Source organism: Cuculus canorus, chromosome 2, assembly GCF_017976375.1.
Source record: "Cuculus canorus isolate bCucCan1 chromosome 2, bCucCan1.pri, whole genome shotgun sequence".
NCBI classification, from domain to species: domain Eukaryota; kingdom Metazoa; phylum Chordata; class Aves; order Cuculiformes; family Cuculidae; genus Cuculus; species Cuculus canorus.
In genome coordinates this window covers 6,446,731-6,468,989 of record NC_071402.1, presented here as the reverse complement: position 1 = coordinate 6,468,989, position 22,259 = coordinate 6,446,731, and positions in this window count along the sequence as shown.

The following is a 22,259-nucleotide window of genomic DNA, read 5'->3' as shown; positions in this document are numbered from 1 at the left end:
TCCCTGTACTCCATTAATGTTACCTTACCTCACAGCTTGGAGGAAGGAAGGCTAAAATATTGTCCAGGCTACCGTATTGACTGTCACTTAACACAAACAAGCAAATCTATTTGCAAGCTCTGGGAGCAAATCACTGTAAACAATATTCAGGAACATGGCCTTTGACTTCACTCTCATGCAACTCTTGGCACATCTGCAAATAGAAGTTTATCATCACTTATAAGGTGGACATACATGTTCCCATTTTTTTTAAATACAAAGCTAAATTATTGTAATTTTACTTAAATCTCCATGAATATAAAGGCAACATTAGGCCTTAAGGCCTAAATAAAAACTAAGTTCAGACCAAAACTATAAACAAGTCTAGTTTGGTGTTTTAAGAGCATCTGTTCTGTGCGAGCCATAACTACATGAGGACTTTAAACTTTACAAACACTCTCACTCCTCCTTCTCCCAAAAGTTGCTTAATGATGCCAAAACACATGAAATTATACTCTAGGACATACAGGATAAACTGCGATCTAAAAGAGAGATGAAAACAAAAATAAGAAATCCAAGAAAGTTTGTTCCTTGACTATACCAATCAGACAAATATCTGATGTAAATCCTTGTTCTCATGGAGGTCTTCAACCTACCAAATGTCTACCAGAACTACAGTGGAGAGGGAACAGTTTAGGAGGTTGCTGGTGTGTGTGGATAATAACTTCCTGACACAGCTGGTGAGGGAGCCAACTAGAGAAGGCTCCTCACTGGACCTTTTGTTTGTGAACAGAGAAAGACTTGTGGGTGATGTGGTGGTTGAAAGCCATCTTGAGCACAACAATCCTGAAATGATAGTGGGTTTGATTCTTGGAAAAGTGAGAAGGAGAGACAGCAGAACTGCCACCTTGGACTTCCAGGGGGCAGATGCTGGCCTGCTTAGGGGCCTAGTTGACAGAATCCCTTGGGAGGCAGTCCTGAAGGCTGGACGTTTTCAAGAAGGAAATCTTAAAAGCAAAGGAGCAGGCCATCCCCAAGTGCCAAAAGACGAGACAGTAGGGAAGGAGACCAGCCTGGCTGAAGAGAGGGCTTTGGCAGGAACTCAGGAGAAAAGGAGAGTTTATGACCTTTGGAAGAAGGCACAGGCCACTCAAGAGAACTACAAGGATGTTGCGAGGTTATGCATGGAGAAAATAATGAGGACCAAAGCCCAGCTACAACTTAATCTGTTTGACTGCTGTAAAAGGCAATTTAAAAAGTTTCTATAAACACATTAGCAGCAAAAGGAAGGCTAAGGAGAATTTCCATCCTTTATTGGATGCAGTGGGAATCATAGTGGCAAAGGATGAGGAAAAGGCTGAGGTACTTAATGTCTTCTTTGCTTCAGTCTTTAATAGTGACACCACTTGTTCTCTGGGTACCCAGACCCCTGAGATGGAGACAGGAACAGGGAGCAGAATGGAGCCCGCCCATAGTCCAAGAGTAATTGTTTAGTGTCCTGGCTAACCAAGGAGTCCCCAGTTGACTAGAAATAAGAAAATGTGATGCCTATCTACAAGAAAGACCAGAAGAAGGATCTGGGGGACTAAAGACCAGTGCCAAGAAGCTTTATGCAGCAGATTATCTTGAGTGCTATCACATGGGATGTACAAGATAACCAGGTGATCAGGCCCAGTCAGCACAGGTTTATGAAAGGCAGGTCCTGCCTGGCTAACCTGATCTCCTTCTACGACTCACTTAGTGGATAAGGGAAAGGCTGTTGATGTTGTACCTGGACTTCAGCATAGCATTCTCCTGGGGATAGTCTTTGCTGGGAAAAAAACTGTCTGGCTGAACCTATAATGTTGTAGTGAATTTAATTAAATCCAGTTGGTGGCCAGTCACAAGTGGTGTTCCCTAGGGTCAGTCTTGTTTAATATCTGTATCGATGATCTGGATGAGGGGATTGAGTGCACCCTCAGTAAGTTTGCAGACAACATCAGTTTAGGCTGGCGTGTTGATCTGCTTGAGGGAAGGAAAGCAGTACAGAAGGATCTGGACAAGCTGGATCAATGGGCTGAGGTCAGTTGCATGAAGTTTAACAAGGCCAAATGTCAGGTCCTGCACTTGACTCACAACAACCTCATGCAACACTGCAGGATTGGGGAAAAGTGACTGGAAACCTGCCCAGTGGAAAAGGACGTCTGGATGTTGGTTGATAACCAACTGAACATGAGCTGTCAGTGTGTTCAGGTGGCCAAGAAGGCCAACAGCATCCTGGCTTGGATCAGAAACAGTATGACCAGCAGGAGTAGGGAACTGATTGTTGCCCTGTACTCTGTGCTGGTGAAGCCACAGCAGTTTGGTTTTGGGCTCCTCACTACAAGAAAGACAATGAGGTGCTGAATCATGTGTAAAGAAGTTCAAATAAGCTGGTGAAGGGTCTGGAGCACGAGTCTTGTGAGGACTGGGTGAGGTGACTGCAGCTGTTTAGTCTGGAGAAAAGAAGTCTGAGGGGAGACCATACTGCTTTCTACAACTACCTGAAAAGAGGTTGTAGCGAAGTGGGTGCTAGTCTCTTGTCCCAAGAAACAAGACAAAAGGAAACAGCCTCATGTTGCATCAGGGGAGAGCTGGATATTAGGAAAAATTTCTTCACAGAAAGTGTTGTCAAGTATTGTAGCAGGCTGCCCAGGGAAGTGGTGGAGTCACCATTCCTGGAGGTTTTTAAAAGACGTGTAGATGTGGTACTTAGGGACATGGTATAGTGCTGGGCTTGGCAGTTAAGGGTTAAGGTTAAGGGCTGGGCTTGATGTTCTTAAAGGTCTTTTCTAACCTAAACAATTCTGTGATTCAGTGATTCCTTTTAGTTGAATTCCCTTACTGGATCCTGGTTATTCCTGGACTTCATGAGATTATTGAATTCAATATTGATTATTATAGGATTACCAACTACCTGAACATCGGGTTCTTTGAATATGCCTTGAGCTGAACTTCAAAAACTGCAGCAAAGTATTATTCTATTGGACTGTGCATTCACAATGTCACAAAGAATTCTGAAGGATCCTCAGTGCAGTTTGGGTTATGATTTTGAACTCAAACAGAAGTAAACAGTGCTCTGAGACTCTACCTGCTACTATGAAACTACATTTCTCATCAGTGAATCGTCATTATCCTGCGTTAGTTTCTTCTGTTCTACATTCGATGTTCAGCTTCTGTTTCTCACAGCTTAATCCTTGCATAGGTCCGCTGCTTTTAATGAGTCAGCAGCTTTTCCAGGTGGGGCCTAAATTTCCTTATGCTCATTTTGCCTTCTCTGACATTGACCAGAAGTGGACTCTGGAAAAAGAATGAACCGAGTCAGCATGTGCTGATATGTGCCCAGCTTCTGTAAATTGTCATCTAGGAATGTCTAACCAAGACATTGTGTCTTTGTTTTTAATAGTGCGCTGCAGATATTTTCTTCTATGAATCTGCCTAATCACTTCCTGAACCCATGTAAACTTTTAGTATCTACAGCATCCCATGGGAAGAAATTTCACAGCCTAATTATATATTACACAAGAGACTCTTGTTTCCTCTGGATCTGCAACCTGCAGCCTGCTAGTTTCATTATTATCCCCTAGTCCTTGTATTGAAAGAGGACTTGAAGAAAACTCTCCTCTTTCTTTTTCTCCATACCACCCAGGTTTTTAAAGGCCTCTTTAAAATTCCTCCTCTGCTGTTACCTTTTGAGGGAGAAGAATCTTAGTCTTTTAATCATCCCTCATACAGTTATCCCTTGCTGTGTCACCCTTCCTATGCCATTCACTTTTTCTGTACCTTTTTGATATAGACAGGACACAACTCCGTACAGTCATCAGGATGCGAGCAGTGTGGACTCACACAGGTATGATGTTAAGTTTTCTCTTATGTTGTCCAGTCCTTTTTCGAACATCTGATTTGTATTTTTAACACCCTACAGAGCAGCACAGTCATGTTCTCATGTAAAGTGTTATTCTATTCTCAAAACTTTGCTTCTAAGTGATAACAAACAACTGCTCTGCACATGCTCAAACATCTCTTAATCTCTGCAGGGTAAGCATCTCCTGTCTAAGCCCTACAAAATTTTCTTCATTTAGTTCACCTGATCTTGACTCAGTGGTTATTCTTTCATGTTGATCCCACATAAGGTGGTGGATGCTTTCTTCTGTCTGCCATGGTAGAGGATTGCTGCCTTTTTTGCAGTTACAGAACTCTAATAGCTCTGTAACTAGTTGTTCTGGGTTTGACTGGTTTAATTATCTTTGTAGGGGCTAATATAGGGCTATGATTTGGATCTGTGCTTGAAACACTGTTGATAATTCAGGGATGTTTTAGTTATTGCTGAGCAATACTTACATGGCGTAAAGATCTTTTCTGCTTCTCACCCCACCAGTGAGTAAGCTGGAGGTGCACAAAGAGTTGTGAGGGGACGCAGCAAGGACAGCTGATCCCAACTGACCAAAGGGATATTCCATACTGTATGACAAAATGCTCAGCAATAAACTAGGGGGAAGGTTGTCCAGAATATTCTGCTTGGGGACTGGCTGGGCATTAGTTGGTTGACGGTGAGTGGTTTTTGTTAGCATCAGTTATCTTTCTTGGATTTTATTTATCTTTCTTTGTTATTCCCCTTCCCCGCCCTTCCTATTCTTTTTTTTCCCTTCCTTTCCTTTTTTCATTTTTCTTTATTTTATTTTATTTTATTTTATTTATTAAGCTGTTCATATCTCAACCCATAAGCTTTATAACTTTTACCTTTCCAATTCTCTGTCTCTCATATCCCTTGGAGTGGGATGAGGGATGTGGAGTAAACTAGTGTCTGTGTGGTCCTTTGTTGCCAGATGAGATTAAACCATGATGCTAGTGGAACATTTCTTTTGCATAGAAAGATATGGCATACTGTACTGATAAGAATGAAACACCATCGGGAAATCCCATACAAAAATAATCACCTGTGCAAGCCACAGACTTTCACTATTGCTTTCTATTGAGCATGTGTATAAATAAGGTTACTATACACCTCTCCCCAGGAGAAATGCACTTCTGAGAAATGCAAGATTTGAAATGAAATGAAATATAGATTAATGATTTGGTTGCCAGGAGAATTTTGCATGGTTCATAATAGATAGGGCACAGACCAGCAGCATCTGCAAATGTGTCAGAAAAACAGCAGATGTGCAAGCATCCAGCTAGAAGTATGTCTCGGTCAAGTTTATTTCTCTGATTGTCTTCTTTCCCACAGGTGTCAATGGAAATAAAAACATACATGAAAAAAACAACTAGGTTACCCAGGCTGACTGAGCAGGATGGAGTCCTGGTTGTTCTTGCACTGAGCTACATCTCCTGTCATTTTCTTCAGCTGCTCTGTTTAGTTCACTGCCCCGTTTCTGTGAGATGCTGCTAAAAAGAGCATGTGGTACAAGCAGAGATGGATTCACTGAACCACAAGGCTGGGTCACCACCTGAGAGCCCCTTCAGTTGCATGATGCCTGTTAATGTAGCATTATTCTAAGAGACTTCTTTGAATGGATGCCACCACCTTCCTCATAGCTTCTCTGAGCCCTTCAGTCTATGGAAAACAAACTTTTTATCCTACTATAATGACAATAAAGAATCTTTGAAAGGTTACAGTTCAAGCTTATTATCCAGACATTTCAAAGTTTTGCAAACTGTAGTATGTATGAGACTCACATAAGCTCAGCCCTATATATGAAACACAAAGTGACATTTCATCTAAAATGGCCAGACCAAAAGTGAAGCAAGAAGTCTTCCTGGTCTCCTTGAGTATATTTCTTTAAATCCAATTTATGCTGGAGCATACAGAGGTTGTGATATAGCAGCCATTGTGGATAGAAATTTGCCTAAAACTTTGGCCACTGACCATGGGAGGCATGACTGTTCTGCAGATGGCTGTAGCTTCAACGATGCTAATTTATGCTGGCACCAGTAATTCTATGATCAGAAAATGGGCAAAGTAAATTCTCCAAATCCACATTTGCTAAGTTAAAGGACGCTTTTTCTCTTAATACTGTTGTAATAGTTCATCTAAATCATGATTATGGATAGGAAGGTGAGTTGGGGGTGGTCCATGAACCACAGTGTCACAGAGATTGCAGACTAGCCTTGTGTTGAAAGGCCTACCTTCTTACAGAACACCTCAGATCTATGAAATATTTCAAAATGCTAGGCTTTTCTGTCTACGTCTGCTAAATGGAGAAATGAATTAGGAGAGATCAGAGAATACTGGAGGAAGGTATGTGTCTGCCAAACCACTGAGCTGGCAAGGGTGTTGCTGAGGACTTCAGCAACTTGCAGCTGGCCAAAGGCCTGATATTTATCTACTTTACTGACAAAAGTGTTACGTTATTTTCCTTCTTAAGGCATCAAGCTGAAGGATATTGTAATGTACTTGGGCTATAGCCCCATGAAAGAGAGCAAAGATTTGATTTGCTCCTTCTATGTCTTCTTCAAAACTCTTGACAATGATTTTCCACTTGCTTTAAAAGTAAATGATTCTGGTAGACATAAATACTAGTCTAGCTGGTTTATTGTATGCTTGTAGGCCTTCACAGGTCATAGAAGATATTGCTTTCTCAGGATTTCCACTATGATCTGAGAAGTACTTCAGAAATTTTGGATTCTATGAACTGAACCTAGCTGGATATTAGTCTGTCAGTCAGAAGAAGTTAAGTCCTGGAAAACACAGGCAAGTATCTTATCCAACTACTCCGAGTGCTTACTGAGGGCTGGAAGACTGTTCATTTCTTTTTTCTGTCTGAGAATAACAACACTGAAGCCCACATTTGCCATCCATAAAAACACTCTGATGAGTTCTACCCTTTGGGTAAGGCAAGGATGCAGGTCTATCCATCACCTCTGTTTAAGTTGTTCAACAGTGCAATTAAAAAAATAAAAAAGGAAAAAAAAACGGCCGAACCTGATACACTCAGCACAGAGACAAGAATGAAAATGAATCACCAGCTGAGTGATGAGAGTAATCTGGTTGGAGGGACAGAGTTTTAGGTTCCAGCTCCTCTTCAGAAGATTATGTATTTCTGTGATGGACACTTCATCTCAAATCCCAAGGTTTCTACCACTCCAACACTGAACCAGTTAGCTGCCAATCAGACTATCAGATTAGCACACACACTTTTTTTGGATGCCACCTCTGGTTTCCATAGAAACTGGTTTAAGCCTCATCTTCTCTCAATTAGAACTTTTTATAATTTCTCCACCCTTATGAAATCGTTTGTGGTTTCCATGGTAATCACTGAAAATTTGCTCTCTCTCCAGTACTGCTTCTTAATCAGAGGCTTCACCTATAGCAAAGTCCTGCTGGAGCAGTAAAAGGCACAAGAAAGTTCTGATCGTCTTTTTGAGCAAGGAGCGTGTGCTTTACTGATCCTTAACCGTAAGACCATGTACACCCATAAGACCAATCTGTACTGAGCCTCCTAACTCTGACATTAAGATTTTCGTCACTGTAAATTTCATTATATTCATAGATCATGCCACAGTCTCCCCATTTTATTGATTGCAAAGATAAGGCATACAGATTTACATTGGTTTTGTCCAAGATGTTTCCATAGGTCAAGTTATCTCAACAAAGCTGGTAGGAAAATTCAGTTCTTATTTCCTGAATTTAGCTTCTGTCCAGTTCCCTTTTCACTGTATCACAGTGCTGTGCACTCTCATACAAAACAGAAGCCAAAGGTCCAAATGCACCATTCCTTTCATGTTCAGGTGTTTAAAAGACTACATATCCAATGCAAACCAGATTTTATATATATACATACATTCCATACACAGCTACACTTATAACACTTTTTACACACTTTCTTTCAAGCCTAGATAGTGATTTCAATCACTGTAAATATGCCAATACATGATAATCTGTCCTACTACAGTCCCAGACTTAGAAAGCTTGCTTTGACACAAATGCAGCAGTGCAGCCAATCTCAGCCTGTTCTTTTAAGAATCATCCCACATTGCTTCTCTACAACAGTACTACTTCATGTCCTGCTCTGATCCTGTTATTAAGATTCAGAAGTAAGGCTTGTACGTAGTATCCTTCGGCCTTTCTGACTCAACGCCATCATTTCAGAAACTGCTATCTTCATCCATCTGTGATGCTATTGGACAGCTTCCATCAAAACAAGAGTTGTTCTTGTCTCTTACAACTGATTCTGGAGTTCTTCCTGTGTACAAACCGACACAAACTAAATTAACTATGTTTCAGATTTCTATTTAATATAAAGTACAGATATGTACATATATCATCTGGATGTACAAGGCTTCACTATTGTGGTAAAATTCCTCTCTGTCTTCTTCTAGTGAAGCCAGGACTTTCCTCAGGCCTTTCAGATTGAGAGGGGACTATCCGTAGCCAGTTATGATGATTTCCAGTCAGCAACTGCTGCATTCAGTTTCTGCTACCTCTTTGAAATAAGCTACATCTTTTGGAAAGACAGCTATGCTTGATTTCAAAAATTAAAAGGGAAAGAACACCATTTTTCATCTGCAGAACTAACCCTAACAGTTAGTTACTAGAGATATGCTTTCTGTTTCCAGTAAAATGTGCTACATCACATACATTGATCCTATAGAAATTCCTATCTTGTGCCTCCGTCTCTGTTCAATTCTCTTTTACTCCTGCTCCCTCAGCACGACATATCATCCCACGAAGACATCTCAGAGAGATCTTTTATTTAGGAAGAATCTTACTGTGATTTACAGATGTGGGATTTCTTTCACAAATAGAGACTAAAATACAGTCTGGTCTGCTGTAATATAATCCTGGATGTGACGAATATTATTATGTGTTGGAGGTCATATGTGTGTTGGGACATCTCCTCTGAAAAAGGGGAACGCCATATGCAGAAAGAATCATAGAATCATCATAGAATCACCAGGTTGGAAAGGACCCACTGGATCATCGAGTCCAACCGTTCCTATCACTCCCTTAAACCATGTCTCTAAGCACTTCATCAACCCGTTCCTTGGACACCTCCGGGGAAGGTGACTCGACCACCTCCCTAGGCAGCCTGTTCCAGTGCCCGATGACTCTTTCTGTGAAGAATTTTTTTCTGATATCCAGCCTGAACCTCCCCTGGCAGAGCTTCAGGCCATTCCCCCTTGTCCTGTCCTCAGTCACTTGGGAGAAGAGGCCAGCTCCCTCCTCTCCACAACCTCCTCTCAGGTAGTAGTAGAGAGTAATAAGGTCACCCCTCAGCCTCCTTTTCTCCAGGCTAAACAACCCCAGCTCTCTCAGCCACTCCTCGTAAGACTTGTGGGTTCATTAATGGGTAAAACGATAGTTAACAGCAACCTCATGCAGGATTGTTCCATTTTATTCATCACTTCAGGTTGTCTGCCATGACTACAGAAGCACAGGGTTCATAGCCGGTTCATACCCTATGTCAGGAGATGCTGTTTATGCTTCACAAGAAGATAGATTTTCAAGCTGGGATACTAGCTGCCTATGGGAAAGCTTCTTCAATGTCGTGTTCTCTCTGTGATTGGCTATAGTCAGAGCTTTCCTATCAGAGGGAACTGCAATTATCTTAGTCTGTTCTGCTGGTAGGCTTTAGGAGCTGTTCATTAGTACTAAGCAGGGTATCGTTTTGCTTTAAAGTTGTGCACAGCATTTAAAACAACAGAATCATGGTTCTGTTAAGACACATCTGAATTTAAGTGAAACTTCTGTAGCTTTGTATTCAAGCCAGGGAGGCATCTTGAAGCATTTGACATTTTGATGTGTCAAAAAGGTTAAATGAATACCTGATAATCATGTAACTGAATGCTGGCATCCATTCGATAACCAGGTGAAGGTATTTGGAACCTACAGCAGAGCAAAGAGCAGCAAAATCCATTTAATTTATGTGTTGAAAAGTAAGTGTGATGTCACACCCTTCAAGAGCCTTGAAACAAGACGTTGGAAAGAAACCAATTGCCACAGAGGCTTTTTAGCAGCTTTATTAGACACAGACAGTAACCCCAGCTTTGAAAGAAAATAATAATAATAAACAAAATAGCATTATTTTGCTACTGTTCCAGAAAGTCAGTATTTCATCACAAAGAAAAACTGCAAAGCATCAAATCTGCCGTGGGTTTCATTTGAATCTACTATGTCCCCAGAAACAACACACATTATAGAAAGAGTAATTTTCTTAAAAAGAGGGAATAAGTGTAAATAAACAAATCTCCCAAATATTATAAAGACTTCCAAGGCCAAGCGATCAGAAATAGAGAGTTTTAATGCATTTGTAGATATCCTGCCCCTGGGAGATGGGGAGGGGCTCTGTATACACGCTGCATGTTTTACAGACAGTAGTACAAAATCAGAAGTACCTTTGCGACACTGATGTGGAAAGCTTGTGCTGGATCAAGGGTTTGCCTTAATTTTCCATATCTTAGGTACAGCTCTTGGAAAACCCTGTTAAAATGGAGCATGCAAAGGGAGCTGTTTGATGCCCACCATAGTCCAATGTACATCTTCTGCTTCCAGAAGCACAGCAGTCCCCCTTCCATCCCAACCTGCATTACTTATTTCTAACTGGCTCAACCTCAGCTTTACCCTCGCAGAAGTACTGCCCAGCCTGAAAAAAAACAGAAAACAAAAAAGGAACTAGACATCAGGAAATCAACCTTTTAATTAACATCTCAAATTCCAATTGACTGTTAGTTTCTTAAATTGCCTGTGTTTAACAGCGTAAGCATTTTCTGGTCCCCTGGCAAGATTTGGAAATAAGAACTGACAGAAGTGAATGATGCAGTAGAATATACACTTGATTGACATGAAAATAAAAGGATATTGCAGCTATTGTTTACCTAGAGGTAAATTTCTCCAAAGCTGAATTAACAAACTGGCAGCGCTCTGATTAGACCACCCTATTAGTTTTGCATTAAGCTCACTGTGGATTTCAGGCTTTTTCCATGAAAAAGCGTAGGCACCGTAATACCTGGTACACAGGATCCTAGGCATCTGAGATCCAGCACTTGGCACTCAGTGTTGACTCCCTGTAGCACTGTACAGGGAGACTGGGTTCCACTGCACCCTTTTCTCATGCACACTTCACCCAGCCCAAGGTAGCGAGAGGGCTTCTCCATCTTCTCAGAACCGAAGGTCTTGAAGCATTCTAACCCTCCCTGAAGAAACAATATAGTCTAGCCTCCGAAGTACATAAGCAGGGTTTTTTTTTCCTCTGGTTTAGAGCAATGTTGTACTACTCACTCTCTTGTTATTTGACAGAGAGGCAGTCATCAGTGCCCCCTCAAAGCAAGAGGTATCTACATCTGAAACTATAGGCTTCAGAAGGAGAGATTTGGGAAGGTGGTCTCCACCCCTTGTGTTAAAAGGATAAAGGAACACAACCTTCATCGACCCACCGGGCAGAAACACAAGAGGGCTACAGTCTGCTCATGACAGCACTTCATTGGGAAAGAGGATGTCGGGGCTCCCTTCTGTTTCTGTACCTGTTAAATGTAAAGTGTTTGACCAGTCGTTGGAGGAAGATCGGAACCTAGGTCTTCTGCTTCCTAGATAAAACAAGGAATTTAAGATTTTTTCTGGATTCCAAATGGACTTTGGTACAGCTTCCAGCAGCAAGGCACAAGAACAGAGCAGAACTTCAAGAACCTGGTAAATATTGGTGTCAAATATGCAACACTAGAAGATGTGTATGTTTCTAGTGAGAGCTAAACATGAAGTTTTAATCTTAGAATTTGGGGCTTTGATTCTTGCTTTTCATGTTTATATTCTTACTGCAAGTGTCAACTCCTACTCTTTTCACTCTCCAATAAAATGGGAAGTCAGTGGGTCTGCTGAGAAAGCAGAAAAGCTTTTATCCAGACCAGCATCTGAACTAGATCACTATGCAGCATTAATGCAAGCAATAAAGTAGGATTCCAATCATCACTTTTAAGTCAGCTTAAGCTTCACAGGTCCCATGAATTTCCCTGGTAGAAAACTTATTTTCACCAGATTCTGCGTTTTCTCAGCTGCAACTGTAATTAAAATCACAATACTGGAGATCCCAGGGTAAAATTCCGGTTTGGAGAATTAATAAGTGCATATATATTTCCATACAGCATGAGAGAGTCTGCTCAAAATTGCGTAGGTGACTTTATTTACATCTATGTCAGGGAGGTCAGAATTTCATCCAAAACGATTAACTTTTTGTGTTGGCTAGCAAAAATGTTCACACTTTGACTAAATCTGTCTTATAAATCACCATGACAGTCCTCATAATTCAACATAATAGGTTTCTTTGCAGAAAGAATTGTCTCTCAGCTGATGCAAGAGGATGGACAAGATAACCTAAGAGGGTTGTGTGTCTATGAAAAATTCAATTCTTGACCCTTTTCTTATTCCTCTGTGACTCCACCCATTCAGAAGCAGTTATATCCTGAATATTAAGGAGATTTCTCTCCACCAGCTCCCTAGATATTTTTGCTATGCTTTGTATGCTGTGGCATTCTCCTAGTAAAGATATTCTCTCTTTATATTCCTTGCTTCAAGACTCATTATTCTACATTTATTTGCACCAAACTGGATTTGTCATCTTTTTGCCCAATTACTTAAATGATCTAAGACCTTTTGTTTCTAACTGCATTGTTCTTCATCATTCACCATTCCTCAACATTTGCTGTCACTCAGAAATCTTGCTTTCGATACTATCCAAGTCATGACTATAAATAATAAAGCATTTAAAGAGCCATGGTATAGCACTCATAGTGAAATACCTTCTCAGTTGAGACATGGAAAATAAGCACAGTTTCTGTACATTTTACACATGTTAGCCTGATGCCTTCTTGTCACTCTCTGCTACCTGCAGCCTTCAGATGCAAAATGCACATATTGAAGCTGCCAACGCAAATGTTGATTTACGAGCTGACTATCTCAGGACCATAAATCAAAGGCATATTTTTCCACCTAACTGGACTCCCTAGGTTGGAAAATAATCTTATGAGTACATTGACAGCTGTGAGATTTAGTGATTATGCAGATCCTTTCTGCCAATTCAATTTGCAGGGAACAGAGGAGATGTGGTGACTTTCCTCAAGCTCTAATTTCCCACCTAGCTGGAGAGGACCCCCTTCTCTGCAGTGGTATGATATCTTCTGGGATAAAACGATGCCAGTTAGGTCAAGCTGTTCCATCTCTGTTGAAGGTTAAAGGGGTAGCAGGGACATCAGAGAGATGCTGAAGGAATGAATAAATGTTTGGATGCATGAGGAAGCCTAAAACTGAGGAAAAGAGTAGTAAGAGCTATGGAGAAGATCAAATGCAGTTAGAGGAGCAAGTACTCTCTGGGAGTCAGAGGCAACTTATATTCTTTGTGAATGGACAAAAAGAGTTCTTTTTACTTTCAAATGCACTTGTGTGTTCTGGGAGTGGATGGCATACCCCTCCTGTTTCAAAGACATGAAGAGTATAGCTTGTCTTTCTTAGCCAACTTCATTAGATTTGAATGCCCATTTCATGGGCAACACACACACACACACATAGACACATGCAGACACACACAAACACCAGACTAACTCACCACAAATTCTGACCACTTCAGCTCTCGCCCTTAGTCCTGCTATTCTTTGCTCCACTCACACTGAGCATCACATGTAAACCAGTGCAAGATCTTCACGTGCAGAAGCCCTGTCATAACTATTAATTTTTTTCCCTAAAACATCTCAGCACATTTTTTTGCAAGTTTACAAATAAGAAATAAACAATCTTCACATATACCTGTAAAGCCTGAGACCAGGTAGCAAATGCCGTAGACAAGAGTAGGTGTTGGAGAGATATCCTTCAGTGATCAGCGAGGGAGATCTTTCACCATCTGCAGCAATCCATTTCATTCTTGATTTCTTCTAGTCTTCCAAGTGTATGATGCCACCAGTGAAGGGGACTTCCAAATAAAATGCATCAGCAGATACTTTCTGTTCCTTCCTTGACACCTTGCACAAACTCATGAAAGCCATAATGGTGACTTTCATGGTTATCAATAGGAGTATTAGAATAAGAAATATTATAAAGTTACCCATGAATCCGTTTAGACTGCTGGAAATACCTAGAACTGGCCAGTGCAGTGAATCATCAACCTTTTCCACATTTTATTTTAGGGCACAGTGCGGAGATACTAAAGGGACTGGCAGACCCAAGTATCATCATGCAGCATCCATTCACAGCTGAAGACTGGTTGTCTCTCAGCTTGCCTAATGGAAAAAGGAAGCAGGGGAAAAACCCTACCCCTTTCTTCCCCTCCTTCCTTTTGCAGTTAGGGCTGGTAGAACACGCAGTAGAGACATGTTATATCCCATTAAGGCTGTAGTGGTAAACAGGCTCTTCAGCGACACCAGGAACAGTCATGTTCTCAAGTGCAGGAGCTAACAAACAGCCGAGAAGTTTCTGGATGAGCAGTTCACAGAAGCTGCAACAGAGGCTACCAGTTTGGTCACCCTTCCCACCGTCTGTCACCAGAAATGGTTCCTCCAAGTCTCTTGCTACACTGCAGTTGCTGCTTATTGAAAATCTAGCTTCTACAGTTCTAACATGGAGACAGAAGACAACTGAGAGTCTAGGAGGACATAAGGCATATATCAGAAGATCAAGGAACTCTCTGGTTGTGTATCTGAATCCTCATTTTCTCAGAAAATTACAGTACTGCCCATTCTTTACCATCATCCTTAACAGGTCTTTAAGAAAGACCATGGCAGAGGGGTTGGAATTAGATGATCTTTAAAGTCCCTTCCAATCATCTGATATGATTCTATGAAATATCTCTGTGGATTGACTGTCCTTCCCTCTTTCTTTGGCTCTTGGAGAGGAATGTCTAAGAACAACTAGTCCTTGTGCCGAGGGAGTAGATCTATGTCCACCTCTAAAGGAACAGCATTTCTCTGTGAGAATTTCTCAGTCCAGCTTTTGTAATGAAAGCATTTTCTTCTGGCATCTCTGCAGTTCCTACTTTTCCTGCTTGTTGGAGAAGAGAGTATCATCGCTGTGCTTAGGTCTTTTTGGAACTCATACAGGGGTCAGACTCTGTGGAAGGAATTGGAATTATTATAGTAGACTTGGGAAAAAGGAGAATGTAGAGTCTTGAGACACTACTGGTACTTCAACAGTTTCGTTTGAAGTGCCATTTTGGCTTCTTAAGCACTGGGTAATGTCATGGATGAAAACAAATGGGGCAGGGAAGCTCTGTGTGTATGCAAAGAATGACTACCTGCAGGCTTTCCTGCTCTTGATAAGGCATATTTAAGCTAATTTAACAAGACCGTTAGATAAAAGGAACAGTAGAATTTGAGTCTAGGAAGGTCAGAGCCACAATATAAACTGATACTTGAATTACGTTGTTATGTTCCATTACTTGATAGATATGTATTTTAACAGTAGGCAATCTCACCTGTGTTTATGTGAATATGGGTCTTATATTTCCTCACAGATCCAGTTTCCAAAATTATTCTCGAAATATTTAATCTCTTTCTCTTTGTAAAAAAATATATGTATTTTTGAGAGATATTTTTCTGTTACAGAATGAGAGTCTTTGTCTAAAAATGCCAATTTGTATAGTAATGTTCATTTTGCTCTTAAACCACACTAAAAGTTTCCTCTGGCACTTCAATGCATCTGGCTAGCTTCATACTTTCATATGTTTGCAGTTTCTTTCTTCTTTTTCTCATTCCATTAGTGAAGTTGGAAAGGGACTGAAAACCCTAGTAACTTGAGTTAATTTAGGAAGAAATAGTGTCAAAAATTCCACCCAGAAATTATGCTAAACAAATGTTCAGGCAAGTAATTTCTCCCTCTAAATATTCAGTTATGACAGATTCCCAGGGCACGTTACTGCTCAATCCCTACATTACTGGACTAATCACTTACTTCAGCCGAAATTAATCTCAATTAACTTTACCGTTGACAGTGTAGATGTCTGTACCTGAGCTTTTACCAATCCATGGAGAGCTAGTGGTGTTCCTAAGGAGAGCTTGGAGTTCAGGATAGATTTGACCAGAGAGATGGTGAAACAGAACATATCCTGAGTTCTATTGACCATATGGCTTTCTCAGATGGAGATGGACAAGTCTGCATGATAGGTTAAGCAGTTTAGCTATATGTATTTTAGATAGTTCTGCACCCAGACCTGCCAGCAAGGAGGTATAGTGAGGGAGTAGAGCACACTCACGGTGGGTGGCATCTTAGCAAAATGTAGCATGCAGTCTCAAATGTATCCCTATGGGTATGTGCAAACAGATATTTCAGCAGCTCATAACTAGAATTAATGGGGATGAATTTTAATAGGAGTAGGAAAAGGCATATTCCTGGCACAAGGGAGACGTAATGTCTGCTGTGAAACATCTGGACGCTCAACTTCCCAATAAATGTCAAGACATAGGCAAAACGCACTGTTTTTCCATTTCCTTGTTACACCTTGCAGTCAAATAATTTCTGCTGAAATGAGGGCATAGAGGTGAGGGGGATAAAGCTAAAAAAAACCAAACCAACCAATTAGCCAAAAAAACCCAGAAAGAAGTAGTTCAGGAACAGGCAGAGAGAATATTTTAGCCAAAGCAGTTAAAGTTACTCCATGATTGTGTGAAAGTCTGGCAAAACTTGTGAGAAGAGGCATCATATAGAAGTGAAAGAGTTAGGCAGCTTTATAGGCTGCACTATCAGTTCTGACTGTGTTTGTTCCTGAATAAAGACCCAGCTAAGATTTAAAGCCTAACATTGAAGCTACTTCCATTTGCTCCTTCATTTTGAAAGTGTTTTTTTTTTTCCATAGACAAGAGGTTAATAATAAGATACTGAAAAGGGTGCAGAAGGTGATTGCACAGCTCAGATTAAACCACGATTCAGTGATACACAGTCATTTGCTGCTGTAATTGCATTCAAGTATACCTGTATTTGATTGCCTAGGTTTTCTTCCACAGCCCCTTTAAAATGTTGTTCCACTACCTGTGGTGATGGCGCCTATGAAATGAATAGGACTTGATATTTTAAAATGCTGTGTACTGAGCAAACCACTAACAAGGGAGATGTAATACTGTTTTATTATGCTTTTAATAGGATAAAGATCATCACAGGTTATCCTAGTTAAGGACCTATGTATAACCTGAAAGACTGTGGTTTTAAAATGAAATAAATACTGTGGTAAAACCAGCTACTTGAAAGTTTGTGGGAGACTTTACTTACAATTGAATCCACCTAGGGAACTGCTCTCCTTAGTTTTATTTAGCCCTGAAACAGCTTTTCATTTCAGGATGAGTAGGCAGGTTCTGCTCTCTATCCCCAGGCATCTGACCACTGCTGACTGCTGTGGCATTTGCTTTTTCAATGCCTGCCTAAACTTCCTCCAAGGTGTAACTGTTCCCTGATATTTCTTCATTTGAGACTTTCGGAGTTCTTGCTCCTACTCTGATCAGAGGATGCGCCCATTTACATTACGTACACATCAGCTGGTGTCAGTAGGACTGGGCTTGTATATAGGTCTGTTATGGGTGTAGGGGGACTGTGGGAAGCCCCTCATCTCTTCCCTGTCTCATTGTGGGAGGGAGGGAGACCAGAGAGATACAAATCACTACTATGTGGTGGGGCCTGGCCCGTGCCTATCAAGACCTATTCAACACTATTCATGTCCCTCAAGAGGGAGAGAAGATCTCTGGATGTAACAACGAAATGATGGACACTGAAGCTACTTACACCCCATCAACAGGCTCTGCAGCTGAACCAAAGAACTGACCCATGCCAGTATCAGTCACTCCTAAACATAAGAAGATATTTTGGAAGTAGAAGTCAACATTTTTAGTAAGGGAAGAAGAAGGAGAGGGGGCATTCAGATATATGCCTTTTGTCTTCCCAATTAACCATTATGCATGATGGAACCCTGCTTTCCTGGAGGTGTCTGCTGATAGGAAGAAGTGGATCATAGAATCATAGAATGGTCTGAATTGGAAGGAACCATGAAGGTCATCTAGTCCAGCCCCCTTCCATGAGCAGGGACATCTTCAACCAGATCAGGTTGCTCAGAGGCCCATCCAAACTGACCTTGAATGTTTCCAGAAATGGGGCATCTACCAACTCTCTGGGCAACATGATTAAGGGTTTCACTACTATTTCTTCCTAATATCTAGTCTAAATCTCTCCTCTTTTAGTTTAAAACCATTGCCTCTTGTCCTATTACTACCCCATCTTTCTTATGAGCCCCCTTATTATGAGGCAGACCAGTCTGAAACGGGGATATTATGAGAACAGGAGGTGCAAAATAGGCAGCTACTGCTTGGGGAGGAAGAATAAGAAGAATTCACAAAAGAGATGGTAACAGATTCCTATCCCTGAGTGAGCTGTGAGATATGTGAAAAGATTTCAGCTGTCATCCAGGTAAGCACAGTGGTACCTAGCTACTCCAGTGCTGGGATAATGCAGCCAGTAGCCTGAATAAAAGGGTAAGGAAGCCAAGCAGCTGGAATCTCTCTAGGGAAGGAGGCATTGACAAGTGATTAGAAAAGGGACACAAGTCCTCAGCCTCTAGAGGTGACTGTCTCCTGTCAAGTGTGAAGAAAAGGTATCCCTTCAAGGAAGGTATTATATATCACCCAGCAAACAGATCATCTTTGAAAGAGGTATCCAGTTCCTGAAGGAATTTGCCATGCTGGAGGTGATTTATGATGACCTTAACAATAAGCAGTTAGCCCAGTAGTTACCTGGACTGGTCTTACTCTTGATCTTAATGAAGGAACTTCTGATTTCTATTTACAGGAATTCAGTAGTGAATACTATGACCAGGACTAGAGGGACCCTGCCCCCAGGCAGGCGGAAGAAAGGTACTGTGAGGATTTGATGGCCTTGCACATCAGACACACAGAAGCATAAGGCTCTAGTAGACATTAGTGCACACTATGCCCTACTACCATCAAGCTATAAAAAGCACAGAACTCATCTGTATTTCTGGAGTGACGGGGGAATCCCAACAGCTAGTGGCATTGGAGGCTGGAGTGAGTGTAACCGGGAATGAGTGACAAAAGCTCCCCATTTTGACTGGCGAAGAGCCTCCATGCATCTTTGTCACAGTCTGCCTCAGGGCAGGGTATTTCAAGAACCCAAAAGGGTACCAGTGTGGTTTTGGTATGGACATTGTGGAGATGGAGGAAATTAAACAGTTGTCTACCTTGCCTGGGCTCTCAGAGGAACCTCCTATCGTGAGATTGCTGAGGGCCAAATAACAAAGGTATGGACTGCTACCACAATGGTGCAATACCACACCAGCCAAGACTCCCTAATTTCCATCCATAAGCTGATTCATTGACTGGAAAGTCAAGGAGTTATCAACAAGACTTACGCACAACAGTGCAAAAATCTAATAGACAATGAGACTAACAGTAGAATATTATTGTCTGAATCAAGCCATGCCACTTCTGTGTGGTGAATCTTGACTAGCAACATAAGTGCAAATTATTTATAGCTCGGTTGGCCTGTGACACCTCAGGCAATCAAGAAACAGGTGCAATATATAGATGGGCTCCTGATGAAGAGGTGGACTTGACCATGGGCACTATTACAAAGATTATCCATAAATAGGAAACATGCACTGAAATGAAGCAAGCCAAGTGCTTAAAGACTCTCTGGTATGGAGGACAATAGCCAAAATATAAATATGGGAAGGCCTGGCAGACTGGTTATATCACAGCCCTGCAAACAGAGTAGGGCATGCGCCATGCTTACGGTGGTGGAAGCAACCACTGGATGGCTGGAAACATATCCCATACCACTGCCTGAAACACTATCCTGGGATTTGAAAAGCACTCCAGAAAGAACTGAGTCAGACAACAGGACTCATTTCTGAAGCAGCCTCATAGACACTTGGTCCAAAGAGCATGGCTCTGATTGGGTGTCTCACATTTAGTCATGGACTAAATGAACTCAACAGACATTTTAGAGGAATAGCTCATTGACTAAAGGAATGATATCTGTGTGACAATATTAAAAGACAGGAAAAGTGGTGGTGATTAATTAGAATGCATTTGAAAATGTGGGACCTGGGCATGACGTGGGTGGTATAGAACAAGGGGTGGATACTGTCCTGGTTTTGGCTGGATACAGTTAATTTGCTTCCTAGTAGCTGATATAGTGCTATGATTTGGATTTAGTATGAGAATAATGTTGATAACATACTGATGTTTTAGCCATTGATAAGTAGTGCCTCTAGTACGTCAAAGACTTTTCAGCTTCTCATGACCTGCCAGCATAAGAAACTGGGAGAGAGCAGAGCCAGAACAGCTGACCCAAACTGGCCAAAAAGATATTCTGTAGCAGCATATAAACTCTGGGGGATTGGCTGAGGGTGGGATTGTTTCTTGGGGGTTGGTTAGGCATCAGTTAGCAGATGGTTAACAATTGCACTGTACATCACTGGTTTTGTATGTTCTTTTATCATCATCATTAATTTATCTTCCTTTGCTGACCTTTTAAACTGCCTTTATCTCAACCCACGAGTTCCACTTTCTATTGCATGTCTTTATATGGAATATTCTTCTTCTATTGTATTAGGTAGGAGATTGCTGTAAGAAATGACCTTTAGAGAGCCTACATTAGTAACTGAGCCTAGGGAGTTGCTACCTTTCTCCTGATAATGTACTTAGTGATGTTTTCCATAGTTATTAGTAAATATAACTTTTTTTTTTTTCGGGTTAATATTCTCTAGTGGAAGGTGTCCCTGCCCATGGCAGGGTGGGGTGGAACAGGATGATCTTTAGGGTCCCTTCCAACCCAAACCATTCTATGATTCTGTGATTTTAAGAACTGAGAGAGCCAAAGCTTGGTATCTTTTGGTTAACATTCAGTCTGTAGCTGAGAGCAAGTGGTCAGAGGTGTAGAAGGACATACAGAGCTGATAGATATATGCATTACATTGACTACTACCAAGTTGAGTTGATCCACGAGTTCATTGTACCATGGAGGGTTGCCAGGAGGATGTGCAGCATACAACCAAATTGTTTATTTTCAATTTGAAAATCAAAACAAAACAAAACAGCCTTTTTAAAAAGCTCTGTGCTCTGGAAAGCTGAAAAGTGAGTAAAGGGTTAAATTCACAGACAACAGCAAACACAGTGCAGTCTGAATAGATAAAAGCCGGTGTATGATGGAGGTGAATCTCCACTTTAAGAAGTTTAGACCAAAACATGTCTTTGACTGTGTCAAAGAACTTCAAAGAGCCAGAAGTGCTTTTCCCCTTTAACATTTTTCTTTTAGCTAAAATTACACTGTTACTGTACTACTATTATATCATAATTTCATTTTTTCTCTTACCTTCTCTCTCCCTCTCTCTGTCTTGCACACACATACACAAAATCAATAGAAAATATATTGAAAATGCACTATTTTCCCCCTTTTATTATAAAAAAGACTTCTGCAGCAGCCAGAAGTTGTGGTGTTTATAATTAAGCAGCATTGTTAACTAGAGCTAGACAGATAGGAACATGAAACACAATGAAATTTTGAAAATTTCAACTAAATTTAGGGCTGTTTCAGCCTAGATTTTTCAACTCTGAACCCTTTTTTGAGTCTCTCATGGCCAGGGAAACAAGTTAATGGGGTTAGAAAATGAAAAGCCCTTTTTTTCCTTTTGTCTTTTAATATTTTAACAGCACCTCCAGCAACCAAAACAAATATATTTATCATGGCACACAAAGCCCTTAGGCTGAAGTCTAAAGAGGCACATTAGTGTCAATGCATCTGGTACACTGTCACTTTCCAGCTTAGCTTAACTCTTGCTTATCCTTTCTTCCTAATTCTTGTGTCCGGAGAGATGCTGTCTGCTGCTGCTTTTTTTTTTTTTTTTCAGGGAAATAAATAAATAAATATAAAAATATACACCGATGCAGAAATCTTTTGGTAAAATTCAATAGTCTGGCTATGGAGAAGATCAGGTTCAACATTTATAATTCATACACTTGATCTAAGACCTATGAAATAACAGTACCTTCTCACTCCTCAGAAGTCTATTTGCATGTGGGCAGGATGGTTTCTTGCACTATAAAGAAAAAAATGATACAGATGCACAACACAATATCACCTTGAAAGAATTTTCTCAGATTAAGTGAAAGTAATACATGAAGGATTAGAGCAGCAGCTGTGGTGTAGACAACAGGGCTTCAAGCTTTAAGGCAAAAGAAGTAAAAAGATATAACAAAGCAAACATATCCTTGTGTTTGATATCTCTTCAGAAGTCACATTTCATGGTGGAATTATATTATGGGGATCAGCTAGGGGCAAAGGTTTTTTT